Source organism: Sinohyriopsis cumingii, unplaced genomic scaffold, assembly GCF_028554795.1.
Source record: "Sinohyriopsis cumingii isolate HCF-2022 unplaced genomic scaffold, ASM2855479v2 utg000913l, whole genome shotgun sequence".
Taxonomy (NCBI): Eukaryota; Metazoa; Mollusca; class Bivalvia; order Unionida; family Unionidae; genus Sinohyriopsis; species Sinohyriopsis cumingii.
The window spans coordinates 585,165-602,670 of record NW_028315943.1 but is presented as its reverse complement, the minus strand read 5'-3'; the positions used below and the strand labels follow the sequence as shown (position 1 = coordinate 602,670).

The 17,506-nt window shown below is 34.5% G+C and overlaps 1 pseudogene; it reads left to right on the top strand.

Annotated features, from left to right (window-relative positions):
• Nucleotides 1-16,621, top strand: part of LOC149773017 (snake venom 5'-nucleotidase-like) — a 31,835-nt pseudogene extending 15,214 nt beyond the window's left edge.
• The last annotated feature ends 885 nt before the right edge of the window (nt 16,622-17,506 follow it).

Genomic DNA, 17,506 nt, shown 5'->3' with positions numbered 1-17,506 from the left:
TTCTTTTAAAGAAAAGATCCCTTTAGGTTGCAATACATGTTCTTTTTCATTTAGTCAGCAAAGGGTTTCGTCTATTCTGGTTTGACTCCGCTTGCTATAATAGCCATTAGTGCATCTTCACTTAAAGGGTTTGTCGCACAGACATTTATTCTTTGAGTTTCTTTATCAGATCCGACATTATTATTGGTTCTGGAGTAATTTTTATCTTTTATTTTTCCCTGTTTTTTCGTTATATTCCAGTTTTGTTTCAGTTTTATGTTTCTATTTTCTTTTTTTCTTCTTTCTTCTTTCTTTCATTCCTTCTTTCCTATTTTCTCTTTGTATTCTTTCGTTCTCTTCATGTATTTTTTCCTCTGCTGGCTGCTTGTATTATTCTGTTTCTGCTTCTCTTCTTGTATTCTTTCATTCTCTTTGTTTTTTATGTTTGTGTTCGTATTTTCTCTCTTTTTGCTTTCTTTCCTTCTCTGCTTGTTGTTTTTTCTCTGCCTGCTATACTTTATTTTTCTTCTGTCATTCTTTCCATCTCTTCTATATGTATTTCATCATCTTATATTTTCGGTGTAGTCCTTTATTGGCTGTTGTGACTTCCTTTCCAAAATCTGTTTTTTGTTCTCGTTTATTTTTGTTTACAGATGCTTCGGTCAAGGCCGGTATTTACGCTTTTGTTACATTTTCTGTGATATATGCATGCGATTACTTTGAAACCATGCCTGTAGAAGAAAGTTGCCAATTTTCGTTTGTCCAGGACTCGTACTCCTGGCAAGATTCCATCGTAGTCCTTGTATTTAGTCATATCACTATTTTGCACTTCTTATAAAAAAAAAAAGCAAATCCCCACAACTGATCTGTGACCTAATTCTGCAGGTGTTCATTAGTACACTTGAAGATGGATTTCTACCCATCACATGTCATGATTATATACTCAGCAATTTCAAAGAGACACTTAAGGGATCAACACAACAACGTCAACTACTACTACTACACTAACAACACTTTTAGGAACATCGTATGTCAATTAATACCTATGTCTCATATACGCATTGCAGGCGGGACAAACACTCGAGTCCAAGTCGTGGATCGGAGTTTTCCTACCTGTTTTAATCGTCACCGATATTTTCGATTTTAGAAAATACAAAATACTTATTACTTTATGTTGTACAGTGCATTGGTAACCACGAGTTCGATCTTAAAGTTCCCGGACTGGTCAATTTCCTGAAGAACATAACGATTCCCGTTGTCAGTAGTAACATTGACGTGGGCAATGAACCTCGTTTACAGGGCATTTTCAAGAAATCAATCATTCTGAACGTAAATGGCACAAAGATAGGAATTGTGGGATATATCACTGAAGAAACTGGTTCTCTTTCCGAAGCAGGTAATTCTACTTTTTGAAGTTGTCGAATTGGACAAAAAGGAAATTTCCATTTGGGTGATACCTTTCATCCCTTTCATACGTAATGTGCATGATATACAGTGTCTTCATTTATGTAAATAATTCAATGATACACATTGACAATGAAATCATCCAGACTGGTTCTTTTCCTATTTTGAGGCCAACCATGAGGCAAGCGATGAAGTTATTTGAAATATTTTAGAACTTTAATAAAGAGACAAATAATTTTTGTTTGATTTATATGTATGTTAATACGAATAAACGCTAAGAGAACTGTGCACCTTATAGTGTTCATGGTGTACGTACATACATTTATGCAACGATAGATAGATAGATAGATAGATAGATAGATGGATGGATGGATGGATGGATGGATGGATAGATACACAGACAGATAGACACACACACACACACACACACACACACACACACACACATATATATATATATATATATATATATATAGAGAGAGAGAGAGAGAGAGAGAGAGAGAGAGAGAGAGAAAGAGATAGATAGATAGATAGATAGATAGATAGATAAAAGTATATTATATAAATCATACAATTTAATATTAACTTAAAATAAACAAATTATAGATTTATTTTCTGGTCTCAGGTTCCACTCCCACTGTGAAGTTTGTTGATCTTTTGAAAATGCAACCATCGCCTAAAAATAAACTTTTCGATGAATACTGACTAATGTAAACAAACGAGTTTCTCTTTTTTCCTGGCCTCAGGTCCCACAGTGAAGTTTCTTGATCCGATTAAGAGCGTTCAAAAAGAGGTTCAAAAACTGCAAGCGGCTGGCATTTCAATTATTATTGGACTGAGCCACGCCGGATATGGCAACGATCAGAAAGTTGCTCGTAAGGTTGACGGCCTTGACGTTATAGTTGGAGGTCATACTCACAGCTTTCTCTATACAGGTACGCGCTAAGCATAGTATTGTTTTAACTGACATTAACATAATTAATTTTAATATCAATAAGAATACGAGAGGGTTTACGACTAACATTTCGCATGACAAGACGATTGAGAGCAGAAATAAAAAAGTACTAATTCCAGCCAATGTATTGATACGTAAGAAATAACGTGTACACCAAATGAACGTATTTTGTTTTTAAATAAAAGGTATGCAAGAGCTATAATCAATGGCGTAGTAACAACCCATACAACCCCCGCAACTGTGGGGATGCATGGGTGCCGGACACGAGCCTGGTGGGGGCCCAAAATTACCACCATACACATTTGTCTTTTCACCGTCAGGGTCCCTTGAATTAAGTTTTGCTGCAAGCCAAATCATTTCATGCCCCTCCAATTGCTGTAATGACGTCTCATTAAAATGATAAACGTAATGAAGAAACACTTTTTTATTTTATTAAAATATATAACACTTTTTATATTATAACTCCAAGTATCCGTTTAGATTTTCCAAATAAAACAAAAAACCTTTATTATTTGAGATGTGGAATGAAAATGAGTCTAGATTAATTGCGCCAATTATCTTTCTATTTACACTTCTAATTTAGGGCCACAACCGTCCAATGAGGAAATCGAGGGTCCATATCCGACCATTGTCACTACAAACAATGGCCGGAGAGTTTTGGTGGTCACTGCTTATGCTTGGTCCAAATATCTGGGGTACCTTAATGTGCTGTTTGACGACAGTGGAGAAGTGTCCAGTTGGAACGGGAATCCGATATTACTAGACAAGACTGTCCCACAAGGTAACGACAATACAGTTTCCTCAGTGGTCATACACGTTAATCAGATATGTTTTAAGACTCGATATAACTACCAAGTGGCTGCATTTCATCGACAGTCATGTAGTAGTATAACAAATATAGTTAAAATTTATCCATTACTTATGCATGCTCTAGTACTAAAACTTCTCCAGTCAGAGTAAGAACAGGTTACACATATTTAAGAAATACGTTCATCTATTAAATTTTTAAAAAATTATATTATTGCTCTGCACAGAATTAATGACTTGCTAGATTGAACTGAACCTTATATTACTACATTGCACGTTATCTTACTATTTTGCACCTTGAAAGGCAAAGTCCGCATCTTCAAATCATGTGAAAATGTAATACTCCCAAAAGGAAATATACATAATCATCGCTTAATGCACGAGTACATCACGGTCACAGTCTAGCTTTAAATCATACATTGAAAGAAACTGTACATATACTAATACATACCTACATACATATATGTCCTTTTATTGTCCTATCTGGTCGAGGATAACCCTGGCATCTATAGCTTATAGAAACAAAAACCAACATGTCCCGAATTTATATGCCATGTTGTCGCATACTTATTTAATTGGAAATCTTATATATGCTGTTTCATTCGATTCGAACGTTGGTCCCTATTCCTTTATTGCGGACCTAAACATTTACGTATCGCACATCTGATATATATATATGTCTAGTCATGAAGTCAATAATGTGTGCAAAAGTGTTGTTAAAACCAGAAACAAAACAAATATCATTGTTAGCATATTCGATACATGTAAAGTATGTGATCGGAACAGGAACAGTATAATGATTATTCCTATCACTTTGGAAACAATGGATGAAAAACAAGTGAATAACAGAGCGCATACAAAGTTTCGCTAAGCGATTTTAAGCTTTTTCAAGTCAGGATAAACGTCTTGATGTGGTGCTTATAAAATACCATCCATATATCTAAAACAATCCAATTAGTTTAAACTAGAGACTACAGTACACACTTTATTACAGTTTTGTTTCAGAGTCTCTTATCAATTACATTAAAATGTTCAGCTGGCAAAAACCGTGGTTTAAAGAACCTGTTGCACTTTGTTAACGATTGAACTGTGACTTACACATTACAGGAATTGTTTAGGCAGCCGAATTAACCATGGTATATATGTATACATATGCAAAGCTAATTATCTTTTCTTTTTCTAAAATAAAAAATAGTTTTCTTTTAAGCTATTGAATAACTTCCTTAACTTCTGAATGGCTATTGGGAACAAGTTGCTTAATATATTAAATCCAATTCCAGGTGTAATATTTTATGTGTCGCTCGCCATTCAAATTCATCATCTCAATAAAGTGCTTATATATATATATATATAAAGTTGCATCGATTTAATTTTAATTCTAATCCATTTTCTTCATAACTGAATAATATCATCCGTTGGCATACTTTCTTGGCTTCATTATTCCACATTTTATACATATCAAGTTGATGTTGTTCGTAGAATAATTTTGGTTATATATATATATATATATATATATATATATATATATATATATATATATATATATATATATATATATATTAGGGACTAACTCACAAAGAATTGTATTATATAACGAATGTTTAATCATGTTATAAAATTTGCCACCTTCATCACTACTCACTGTATTATTCATATTCTCTTCGACACAATTCTTAGCTATATATATATATATATATATATATATATATATATATATATATATATATATATATATGTGTGTGTGTGTGTGTGTGTGTGTGTGTGTTGTGTATTTATATACAGTTATGAAGAAAATGGAATAGAATTAAAATGAAATATATCGGAACTTCATATATATGAAGGTCCGATATATTTAATTTTAATTCTAATCCATTTTCTTCATAACTGTATTCTTCCTTGTCATTGAACTCCTATCATCCGTTGGCATACTTTCTTGGCTTCATTATACCACATTTTTACAAAGTTATGTTTAATCATGTCATAAAATTTGCCATCTTTATCACCACTCACTGTATTATGAAACATCGAATTCGGAAAGGACGATTGCATTATATTCTCATTGACACGATGCTCATCGTCCACGTTCACACATTAAATGGCATGCTGCTTTGATTTCAGACACCAGTTGTTCTAAAGTACTATACATATCTGGGGAGTTCGAAATGTCGTCGATATTTATTGCAATATACATTGGGATGCAATTATCTTGATATATTTTGCATACTTTACTCTCTGAATTGATGAGGCTTTTTTGGGTTCTTTTTCTGTTTGCAGACAACGATATATTAGCTGAAGTAAAGGAATTGCAGAAACCCTTAGAAGCCCAAAAGCGTGAAGTTGTTGGTCATACGTCTGTCCTTCTGGAGGGTGAAACGTATTGGTGCAGGATCCGGGAGTGCAATCTAGGTACTTATCTAAATTTACATCCCCTTAGCACTTTGGAGCTTCTTCATATATTGCAAGGATGCATTTGCCTACAATTCGTGATTTTCTTTACATCATTCGTATGCATTTTCCGCAGACAGTAAAAACTTATAAATTGCCATAAAATACTTTGGAAATATTTTCGTGAATTCTGTAAATGTTACCGGTTTCTGGCTAAACCTCTTTAGAAGTGAACAATGTTTGAAAGTACAGAACACGTTTTGATCAGAAAGCGTCCACTATAAAGCGCTTTTCCTGAATAGTCACGTATCCTTAGCTCTGCTGTATCAACAGACGGCAAAACAAAATGATACAATATTGAAGTTATATTTTTCTGTGTATATTTAAACTCTAGACAAACAATATGCAGAAACAAACCAGAAAAGATTTGCTTATTTAAAAGAAAGGAAAAGGACTTAACTTGATAACGACAGGTTAAAAATTCGGTGAAAATGGAAAATAATATCGGATTCGAACTTGAGACATCGGGGACATACACTGATCACTCAACCAAATGAGCTAAACTAATTATGCCAATAGTCTAGGTGACTTTTTATGACCATTCTTTATGTGAAGTCACATTTTAAAATATTTTAAAACATACTTATCTTCATGATTTATAAATAAAATGACTGCGGTTTGCTTAAAGATTTTTTGAGAAGAATTGAAGGACTAACTGGATGCGCACTAGGCAAAAAGATTGTATCAGGGTCTGAAAAAAAACAAAACGTATAGAATTACAAACTATAAATAATATCCTTTTCATTTTTTTGCAGTAAGTTGATAATAAATCTGTAATAGTATTTTGGGGGCATTTTCAAAGAAATTGGTGATTTGTCCAAAATTTATGAAAATATGATTTTATTCTACAATTTGTATTTGGGTTTGTAAATCCGCCATGTTTGTGACAAAATATCATAAAAATCGATATTGACCAATGAGAATGTTTGTGAGCAAAACTCAAATTTTTCAGACTTTTGATTTAACTCACATGTTCTATACTTCAAGTGGATTTATTTTGGGAACCTAGCCAGCAGAGATAAAGAAAACGCCAATAACATAAAAACAAACAAACAAAACAACAAACAAACAACAAATATAAAAAAATAACAAAGACACCCATTCCAACGCCCAACGTATCCGCTCTTATTTTGCTGACACTGATATGTTGGTATATATATCATTTGTCCCATTTTACCATTTCAACAGTTTGTCCTACAACAATACCATGTTTAAGGCATGCCCTCTGGTTCTTCGTGAGATGAATGAAACGGTAAATATGCACTACCATGCTGCAGAATATGGTGACTTCTAAACGGGGATTAACCTCTCTTGAAAGATGTCTTATAATGGAAAAGGGTGGCGAGAAGGGCTATATATACGATATTGTTAAATATAAAATTAACACTAATGTATGTGTGTGCGCGTGAGTATGCATATAAGTGAACATATGCATCTAGTCAACACTTATTTATCAAGCAGTTGTAATTTCTACACTTATATGGAACCCTGACTCTTAAAGAATTAAATAATGACTGCAATGCAATTCAACCATTGTTACTTATGAAACAAAATAACAAATGTACTAATTAAATTATCACACAGCTAATCTGTGATCTATCAAGCAGCCGTATTTTCTAGACTTATAAGGAGCCCTGTCTCTTAAAAATTTAAAGGAACAATTGCAACGCAAAAAAATACATTGAATCATTAATTGCTAACTATAAAATAAAAATAATATATGTACTAATTTAATTGTCACACAGGTAATCTGTATACAGATGCAATGATCAGCTATCATTTAGACTACCTGCAAGCCAATGATACATGGGCGGCTGCCTCAATCGCTTTGGTGCAATCTGGGGGAATTAGGGCCTCCATTGAACCAGGTAAAGACTTTTACTGACTTTTTCCGTGCAAATTGTACCCTCATAATACCTGGTAAAGAGTATGGTCACTTACTGGCTTAAATTTAATTATAAATATACAATCAATATATCTTTTTAATGTTATTCAGCCTTTGTATTTTTAAAAAAAATTAATCTCCATTTCGATGACAAGGCAGATTGGCGAAGAATTTATCAAAGGTATACCTCTGAACATAACCATATACTAATATTTGCTGCTTGAAATGAAGCCTGCCATGATATACCTAAATCAATAATCCTGACAGGTGACTGTAAAATTATTCGTTACACCTTTGCAGCAGTAATTTTGTTTTCTATATTTAATGGAGATAATTGATGCAAGATTATACTTCTCATGTCAGACATTTGAATTCACGTGTTTCCGTTTGTAAAATTTATAATCAATCAGTTTTGCAACAGAGAGTATTATTTAAACTTCCTTTATTTGGCACATCTCATAATTACAGGTTACTGAATTTGTTTTTCTGAAAAGTACTGCACGACCTTGAGGAGTGAAGTATTTTTCAGAAGAAACAACTTCATATTTTCCCATACAAATGCAGTAAACTTTTTTTATTATATGCTCATTTTGTTTAACTTTCTAATGATTAATAATAAATGATAAAACAAGAAATAATTAACTGAATTTATAGATTCAGCACTACACAATAACAGTATTCATGCGCACACATTTCCGCCAAGGGACATTTTAACTTAGTCGCGCGCTCTACATCAGGTTAAAAAAGAATTGTCGTTTTGGTCTACTTAAAATCAAAATTTAGAATCATATTGTGAAAGAATGCGCAAGGATTTTGTTTCTATATTCCTCCAATTCAATTCTTCTTTTTTAATTATGAGGGGCTGGATAGTTGGTAGGGGTGAAACGATACACCTGTGCCTCGTATCGATACGATTCACGGTACACAGCCTGCTATATGATACATATCGATACACATATGTTACTGATAGTCCTTCCATCTTTGGAAGGTAGGTGGTGCCATTTTATGTACGTTGACAGACTGGTAGTATTTCCAGTATGCAGAATAAAAGTAGAGATATAGTTATCATATATTTATATGCAATTCTCACCTATGAAAACTAAAATACTTTCAAAACAGACTACCTGTTAGTTGTCAGTGATTGCACCCCCACCCCCCCACCCCAAGCGTTTCAGGTCATTTAATTGTGGTTACATTTAACTCACTTTAGCCACCAGGCCCTTTGTTCTGTATGGCATGAATGCTTGGAAAACATCTTATTAACAAAGTCATGTCTCACTTAAACTTGGAAGACATTACGATGTTATCTTCAAAAGAGAAGAAAAAGTAATTTCCTCGTGCATCTTGAACTAGGGCATGGAAATGAGGATGAATACCAACAAAATCTATCACATTTTACTTCCTGCAGATGCAAAAGACTGCTGCATCCAGAGGTACTTGTATTTGGCAGTGAAGAAGGAAAGTTACTGAAACAACCAGTCCTATTCTATAATTTTGTTTTACAAAGTTTTATACAAGGTGATACACTTGAGTGGTCTGATTCTGTGCTAATTTTATTTATTCCATCAGCACCTTCATTCAAGGGTTAAATATCTCCGCATAGAAAGAGAAATTCAAATTTTTTTTCTCACTATGTGCAATTTAAGGAGATATGCTGCAAGATGTTAGCTTTAAGGGGACTTCACCCTTTGTCACCGAAAGAAGGGGAGATTATAAAAGAAGGAGGGGAAGGAGAAAATGGCCATAGTTCAATATTTACCTAACTCTTCAATATGTATCTTTCATTTTTTCTGACCTACTTGTTTAGAGCTCTATTGACATCAAAATCTGTAAAGGATTTCACTTCTACTTGTACAAGTATTAATCTGTTAATTATATCTGAGAATACTCTATTCCTTATCTGTATATATTTCTATGCTTCCTTCTGAAGGGGCATATGCATAGCTAGATTTGTCGGCTTGAATATGTTGGGGAACTGATCTTTATGGTTGTTATGTACAATTTTTCAGAGCTCACAGATATTATCTTATGGATACATCTGCTCCAAAATAGGATTTGTCAATAACATAAACGACCTTTCTTGAATCAGTAGTTTACTATCATGCTAGAATTCTTAACTGTTCCATAATGCTGTATTAGGGTTTTTAGTCCATCAAAGCCATAGTCTGCTTGTGCAGATCGAGATATTCAAATAAATTTGTTTACTTCTTAATTTCATTTTCTTCATTCTTATTATTCAGTTTATCTTAACTCTGATATGGATATATGGTTTTCTAGCATATTATCCGCAGGGCTGAATTAGTTGATAAAAAATGAAAATTGCATTCAACTTTCAAATCATCTGTATTTTTTGAAAGGTTCAGTATTCCGCCCTTTCTACAATATTCCTGAAATGAAGATTAACCTTCATGCCGTCTATTTTTGTCCATCAAACATGTACATCTGGCTCGTATCAAACACAATTTTCGGGCTCAAACTCACTCACTGGTATCTCCATTAACAATTTTCAAGCTTCAATAAACCAATATACTTCATAACTCGAAAAATTATTTGCCGAACAAAACCATGCCAGGAATCAGAAAGTTTGGCTTTTCTAGGTAGCCCGTATTTTAAACACGCATTTGTAAAATTCCTTTCATGGAATGTTTATACTACGCCACAATGCATATTCCAGTGAACAATGTACCAATCAAAAACAACCATTCATGTCATGCTTGAAGAACCCAGATGTGTAAACAGTTGCCTACCCGAAAAACAGTTGTCGTGACAGGAGCGGTTAAATAAAAATTGTGTACTTCGTTACGAGTCTATGCTCTTAGAAAGAGTAACAGAAAAGAGTGAAAGACAAGAAGCTTTGTACAATTTAATAAATAATTTATTTCCCTAGGATACAAAGTGAAAATGAGAAAAACTAAGTTACGGTATTTCGAATTAAATCCCAAAATAATACAAGAATTATAAACACAAGTCCTAGTAATTTAATGTCCTGAATAAAATCCAGTAAAAGAAAAGAAAACTGAAGGCGATGACGTGTCTATTATAGCTCCTAGTGTGCTGATGTGCCTGCAGTCTTTTACTGAATCACATAAATATAAATCCAGGTTTGTATACACTCCAAATTCCAGTGAATGTCTTTATCCAAGAATTTCATCAGAACACTTTCGTATTCCCAGAGAAAATAATCAATGGGATTCAATAATTCGATGAAATTGAATTTCCACCCAACTACACCCATCATAATACAACTTCAAAGTGCTAGATGTTAAAACACGAATGACACAATCATCACAATCACAAGATTATATAGTTCTCTACTTGACCCCATGTCAGAATTAGCATTTCCTGAAGAAGAAAAAGCCATTAACTACTGGAAAATAACGTTCTAGAATGATCTTGATGTTTACAAAACAGTAACCTAGATTATCTATAATTCATTCAGGAAACTCCAAACATTTGACCCGAATAAACATATTTACCTCTTCTATTAATAATGGTCCTAATGTAAAGCCCATACACATAGAGAATAATTGAGCTATGTATTATTTGTTTCCATAAAATGAAATAAAACAAGCCAATCGGGTAAAGCAGAAACGAACTCAATTTTGGACACGGTCAAGTCCAGCGAACAATGTTACATTACAATATCATGTAATGAACTATAATTTTTAAACTAACAACCCCCTCCCCCCACAAATAACCCAATTAAATTAAATATACATAAAAACTTCCCATGCACATTTTCATATGCGGGACTATCAACTAATTTGCGTTAATTCTCGTGCATCACTGTCCTCCAAGTGTGCGAATTCGTACACAGTTTGCACAATTTGCGCAATCGCATACCATGACATCATCTCTTTTTAAGTACTTTGCATATTATTGTCTTATGCACGAAGTTTCTCTGTTGCTTTGCTCGTACTTCTTGTTTGTCACGCAGGGAATAAGCTACACTAATTTCTGACTGGTAGTTATTATTTAACCTGGAACGGAACAAGCAATAACCACCAATGAGATTTCAATGTAACATATTTCACCTTGTAACACACTGGTAGTGTAGGTCTCAAATAGAGCAAAGGTTGTTATTAAATGATGAGTAAAGCACTTCATTATACATGTGGAACACTTTTGGAATGTATCTTATATGCTGAACATGCTGCTGGGTTAAGATAATTAGCGGGGGGGGGGGGGGCTCAGATTATGAAGCATTGTTTAATTTGGAGACTGCGAGCGAGTATTCCCAATAGTCTTTTTCGTTTTTACTTATATACATGAGGACTGCAAATGCTGTTTCAGACGAATTCTGTATTTAAAGAATACCAAGACAAACTACTAATAAGCGGTCACGACTGCTGTAGACTAAAATAACATACGCATGGTAAGTATCGTTTTGTATCAATTCTCCATCTCTTGTATCGATTCGTTACAGCAAAAGTATCGATATATCGATATGTCGACATATCGTTTCACCCCTCATAATTGGCTTAATTCAGTGGAATATGGTGAGCGGATTTCGGCTGGAAATGTAGGCTACTCAAATTTACAGTACAGCTTCTGTGTGTATAAGTTGTTGCAGGACATGTTAGTCGGATTTGAAGAACTAACTAAGAAGTATAATTCTGAGGAAATTTAAGATGCATAAATGTTAAGTATATTCATTGCCATTCTTATTACTAGCTTAAGAAAACATGCTTATGCTCTGTCACTTGCATTTCGCTTTTGCAAGGCCCCCAGGTATGACCTGTATCATGCAGTGTGTCTTATATCGCTAGCCTAACATTGTATCATATAGTTACACGAGGAAAATTGAAAAGCAACTGTTATGTTGCACTCCACTTATCCAGCGGAAAAAATACATTTCAGTGGCCTTGAATTATTGGCTCTGAGTCACTTTGTTACCTACCAAAATCTCCAGTTGAATTGTTTTTTTCTCGAATCTAGTATTTTGACAGACTTGTAAAATGGTACGTCTCTGATAGATATGCGATATTCCTTGGCCTCGATATGCTTTTCTATTTTTTTTTATAGATCCTATAGAGCACGCGTCATAGACTTAACCATACTATGTGCGAAAAGAAATGAATATTCTCCTAAATAACTGTTTCAGGGATCATAACGGTATTTCGAGTACTGCATCTTTCGCGTTTGTAGTTGACATTACGAATATCACATTCATTCGTTTGCTTCAATGAAGGTCTTGTTTCTGACTCAGTGAACTCGTCCTCATCATTAACTTTTACTGTACTATCTTTAGGCACACGTGTCGTGCGCGTGCGCGCAATATGAAGGTGTTCAGTATCGTAAAATATTGCACGATTCTGACAAAGTAAAGTCAACGGAGACAAAAATGAGCATATAATAATGACACTAGAAACATTGATATATAAAGAATACTTATTCATAAAGGAAAACATTTGTGTCCTTTTCATGCTGCCATATAAGTATAAACCTCTGCATGAAGGATACCATCCATTCAGATGGGATTTTTGTAACCCAATCAGTGTCCTTAATACGGATGTTAGACTGTTCTCCAATTTGCAGGAAATATTACCATGGGTAATGTCTTGACGGTATTTCCTTTTGGAAATAACATCGACTTGATCCAAATACGGGGCATGCATCTGCTGAAAATGCTTGAGCATTCAGTTGCAAAATACGATCCACACAACCGGCATGGAGCTTTTCTTCAGATGTCAGGTATTCTTTTGTCTTCTTATAATACACTTACTTCTAGGGAATCCTAATTTGTCATATGACATCATCATTGTAAGTTTCAAGACCTATTTCATATTTATATATCTGATAAACATCTTTGATGTTAAGATTTGAGATCTCTAATGTTTGTATTAGCTGTTGAATATAAACTGTTGTCTGTTTTACGCAATCTGTCATTCTCTAATCAGACCCATTCAAAGTTTAAGGTCTGTTTATTAGTATCGAAGACTGCAATACATTTTTCCTTGATTAAGTACCCCTGAACATATTTGCTATTGTCTTTGATGAGGCCACTTTCGACATTTAGTAAATGAAATGCGTGACAGTATTTCGGTGTTGAATATCAAAGAAAATGTTTTTAAACAAACTTGTGCACATGTCATCTTAGTGAAGAATTTCATTCATACACATTTTTAACCATATATTAATTTATATACGAGATCACATTCGTTGTTGAAGGAATATAAATATCATCCAAAACCTCTATGTCAAGAAGTCTAGATTTAATAGAAGGGAGTCAGAGTTTGATATTTTGATTCAAACCGTTTCATTTTTATCCAGGCATTTCACCGGAATGATTACAATTCAAAACAATACCTCTAGTTTCTGAGATGTGTATGGGCTAATCCTTCTTGGAAGCAACTGTAAATGGTGTTAAATATTGTTAAAAGTATGCCATTCTTTCCAGGTCTAAAGGTTACTTACAATCTTGGATTTCCTAAAGGTCAGAGAGTGGTGTCTGTAGAGGTGAGGTGTCATGTCTGTAAAGTGCCAACGTACAGTCTTCTGGATGACAACACAGTGTACAACGTACTTCTGACCGATTTCATGATCAACGGTGGCGACGGATACACTATAATTAAGAAGAGAATGATTCAACATATCCCTCTAAGTGAGTCGTGTTTTTTGTCTCTGATGCACTAGGAGATAAAAGAACGTAAGGGTATCACACCACATCAGATGTGTGGGGATATATATGTACAAATACATATTCCCACTTTTGGTAAGCGCATTAAAAAAATCAATCCTCGTGTAATAAAGGAATAACTCCTTTCAAAGTTTGCTAATTGTCACATGTAAATAAATAGACTTTGAGACTTATTTGCTTGTCAGTCCTACTAGGTTTATGAACCAGATAGAAAATATGATCATTATCATAAGTACAGTAAATATATCAATACTAAGTCTTATTGTTTCAAGTGTCCCAGTGATTTAGTCAGCACAATGTGCTATAGTTTCAAGTGTCCACTTGATTTGGTAAGCAGCAATGTTTTAGTTTAAAGTGTTTCATTGACGTGGTCAGCCCCAAGTGCTATACTTTCAGGTGTCCCATTGATGTTGTCAAACAATGCGTTATAGTTATAGTTTCATATTAATGTGGTCAAATTAAGTATTAAGTTTTAAGTGTCAATATGATTTGGTCAGATTTAACTGTTACAACATCAAATGTCCCACTGATGTGGTCTAGACTAAATGTTTTACTTTCAATCTTCCCATTGATGTATCCGACCCTAAGTGTTATAGGTTGAAGTGTTCCATATGTGTGGTCAACCCTAAGTGTTATAGGTTGAAGTGTTCCATATGTGTGGTCAACCCTAAGTGTTATAGGTTGAAGTGTTCCATATGTGTGGTCAACCCTAAGTGTTATTGAAGTGTACCATATGTGTGGTCAACCCTAAGTGTTATAGGTTGAAGTGTTCCATATGTGTGGTCAACACTAAGTGTTATAGGTTGAAGTGTTCCATATGTGTGGTCAACCCTAAGTGTTATTGAAGTGTACCATATGTGTGGTCAACCCTAAGTGTTATAGGTTGAAATGTTTCATATGTGTATCAAACCCTAAGTGTTATAGGTTGAAGTGTTCCATATGTGTGGTCAACCCTAAGTGTTATAGGTTGAAGTGTTCCATATGTGTGGTCAACCCTAAGTGTTATAGGTTGAAGTGTTCCATATGTGTGGTCAACCCTAAGTGTTATAGGTTGAAGTGTTCCATATGTGTGGTCAACCCTAAGTGTTATAGGTTGAAGTGTTTCATATGTGTGGTCAACCCTAAGTGTTATAGGTTGAAGTGTTCCATATGTGTGGTCAACCCTAAGTGTTATAGGTTGAAGTGTTCCATATGTGTGGTCAACCCTAAGTGTTATAGGTTGAAGTGTTCCATATGTGTATCAAACCCTAAGTGTTATAGGTTGAAGTGTTCCATATGTGTGGTCAACCCTAAGTGTTATAGGTTGAAGTGTTCCATATGTGTGGTCAACCCTAAGTGTTATAGGTTGAAGTGTTCCATATGTGTGGTCAACCTTAAGTGTTATAGGTTGAAGTGTTCCATATGTGTGGTCAACCCTAAGTGTTATAGTCTCAGCTATCGCTTTGATTTAGTCAGCCCTGTGAGTTACAGTTTGTTTTCAGTCATAAGTGTCATTGTTTCAACTATATCATTAATGTGGCCCGCCCAAAGTGTTATTGTTTCAAGTGCCCCTTTGATGGGGACAGCCCAAACTGTCCCATTGATGTTACAAACTCTAAGTGGTATAGTTTCATCTGCCCCTGTGATGTGTTCAACCCTAAGTGCTATTGGTTCAACTGTACCTTTCTGTCAGCCCTAAGTGTTATAGTTCAAGTGTCCCTTTGGTATGGTGAATCTAAGTTTTACAGTTCCATCTGCCCCTTTGATGTGGTCAGCCCGGCGTGTTATGTTTTTATTTTTCTCTCTGATGTAGTCATTCCTAAGCATCATAGTTTCAACTGTCCGTTTTAATGTGGTCAACCCTATGTATTATAGTTTCGTTCATTTGATATGGTCATTCCTAAGAGTAATAGTTCCAACTGTCCCAGTGATGTTGTCAACCCTAGGTAATATGTTTCCAAGAGTCCCTTTGATGTGGTCAACCTTAAATGTTATAGTTTCAACTGTTCCTTTTGATGTGGTAATCCATAAGTGTTATGTCTTAAAGTATCACTTTGATGTTTCAGCCCTTCTTATCATAGTTTCAGCTGTCCATTGGATGTGGTCATCCCTAAATGTCGTAGTTTGGACTGTCCAGCTGTTGTGGTCAGCCATAAATGTTATAATTTCAGCTGTTCATTTTGAGTGGTCAGCCTTAAGTGTTATAGTTTCAACGGTCCCTTTGATGTGGCCACCTCTAAGTGTTACATTTGTAACTGTCTTTTCGATGTGGTCAGCTCTAAGTGTCATAGTTTCAACTATTTCTTCGAGAAAATGTTCATACTCTGTTTGATGTCCTGTCTTCTTAATTTTCATATTCGTTCGTCGCATTTTTTCAGATTCTCTGGACATTGATGTGATCTTGCAGTACCTGAGACATTCTAGGTCCGTTTTCCCATCCAACGAGGGAAGGATAAAGTTTGTCACCAGTACATAGACTTCAGACTCGAATCAATATCAACTCTCCGTAGCTATCAACTCTCCGTAGCTATATGTCAAATATTTTTATTTATGTATTATTACCTAACGACAACACTCATAAACAAATTTCAAACGTTGTACTGTAATGGAATCTGTAACGTATTCATTTTTATTATTTCTTCGTAACTGAATAATAATCAATGTGTCCAAAAGATGAAAGGTTTTCGGGGGATGGAGTAATAGAATATATATGAAATTATGTTGATCCGAACAATGAAAGAAAATATTCACTCATTTATTGAAAAGTTGGCTGTAGAACTAAGACATCACTGCACACTGGAATGGTAGGATTATTTATATAATTATGTCAATGAATACTTTGTTTAAAAATGTACGGAAATCAGTAAGCCAGAGTAGACCATGTGGAGGGAAGAAGAAACATGATTAAATAAAATTTAGGCTTGAGGGATAAGGAAAAGGTAAACATGGAGATCAGAAACAGGATCAGTACACACGTTCTAGACTAATACGCCCTTTCTAAAATAGTTGTAATCTAGCTTTGAATTAGTTTTTTTCAAGATTATATTATCTTGTTGAAAATATACTAACATAAGTAGTACAAACCGGGGATGGGGTTTGGATACCACGTATAGATATGTTATGATATGCGTTTGTTTTATCATACTCATAAGTTAGGAAATGTCTTTGCCCATGTTCAGAGAGAGGGGGGGGGGAGAAAAGGAATTCAGACTCTCTAACAAGGGTGTCACCAATAACCGTGAAGATACGACTACATCTTTGGGGAATGAGGTACGGAATCGCTGTAAGGAAAAGACAGCTGTTCTGACTGGCGCAACTCATGCTTTATATATATATATATATATATATATATATATATATATATATATATATATATATATATATATATATATATATATATATATAATTCTAA